Raw genomic sequence first — 1,393 nt, 5'->3', positions numbered from 1 at the left:
GTGCCTTGACGACTGGCGTGGACGATCATGGACCTCCACTTCACTTCACTCTGTCTTGCGTTGCAGCAATGGTGTCTGTTGTTCTTGCTGCTCCTTGCCATGCTGTCATCTTGTCCAGTGTCTTTTCCCTCTGTCTGCCTCCGCCTCTCTGTCCATCAAACTTGCCTGTTGTTACAATATTCTCCAATGCTCCTTTCCGCATTGTGTGTCCGAAGAAATTTTCCTGTCGCTTTCTTATATTCGTCATAAGCTGTCTTCTAACCAAGACTTCTTCATTTGAGTCACAAATACCACGGTGCAAAACGTGAACTTATGCATTTAATAACTAAATGTGATTATTAGTATTTTCTTTAAGAGCCACTGGTTTGGTGCAGAGCTAGTTAGTATCGTTATATAAAAAACCCAGAATTGAGCCACTGCTTTCTTGTTCCTCTTTTAAAACAAATGTAAGTTAAAAGGGTTTAAAGTTAAAGCAAACGGGGACCCTTAAAGTTTACCCACCTCGTTGCTGATTTATATATGTGAGGCATCGTTGTGATATCAGGCGCTCGTCAAAATAATCAAAGTGAAGAAACATGCATTTTTCCGCAAGTTTGTGAATTTTTATCAGATTTTTGTTTTTGGCTCAACACCTTTCATACCAATTAAAGAACTCATTTCTGAGTGGATTTTTCTGAAAAACGTTGATTAAATGCACAAAAATGTAAATTTTCAGTTACCAGGGACTCTTAAGATAACGAATAACTAATCTTTCGCCGCCATTTTCTCACAAATTTTACCCCTGAAAACAGATGATCCCCACCTTCTTCTTTCGCAAATATCTCGACTGGTATTTAAGAAAAATGGACTTTTTTCATCCAAATAAAGACAAGTGAACACGCTTTAAGATGCTACCAATAACTCTACATGCTCAAAAATGGACGAGAGCCTGATTCCACCACGCTGCCCCACATATATATGAGTATGGGGCTTTCCTTTGACTTGTGTCTTTCTGTTTCCGTATTTCTTATACATGTTGAGTTGGTGAAAAAAAGAGGGGGGGGGGGGCTAGAAAGAAACTCTGGAATTGTCTCTAGGACTTCAACATAAAATCCTTCAGAGAGTGGGAGATAATAGACCTCCCACACACGCGTGCGAGGGAAAAAAAATCCTAGTAGGATTTGGACCGACGAGCTGTGTGAATCAGAAAAAAAAAAAAAAGATCTGCAATCAGTCGAACAAAAAAGAAAAAACAAAACAAAACTCAAAAAGCATGAAGGAATAAAAAGAAGATAAAATGATTTATTGAAAATAAAAACAAAACAAAACAACAAAAAAAAAGCCCAAAAATCCCTCGCGATACAAGTTGGGTCGTTCAAAGCAACCGGCATTACATTTTTTATTTCTGATTGAG

Source organism: Aplysia californica, unplaced genomic scaffold (assembly GCF_000002075.1).
Source record: "Aplysia californica isolate F4 #8 unplaced genomic scaffold, AplCal3.0 scaffold00290, whole genome shotgun sequence".
NCBI classification, from domain to species: Eukaryota; Metazoa; Mollusca; class Gastropoda; order Aplysiida; family Aplysiidae; genus Aplysia; species Aplysia californica.
The sequence above is the reverse complement of the archived record's forward strand: the minus strand, read 5'-3'. Positions refer to the sequence as shown.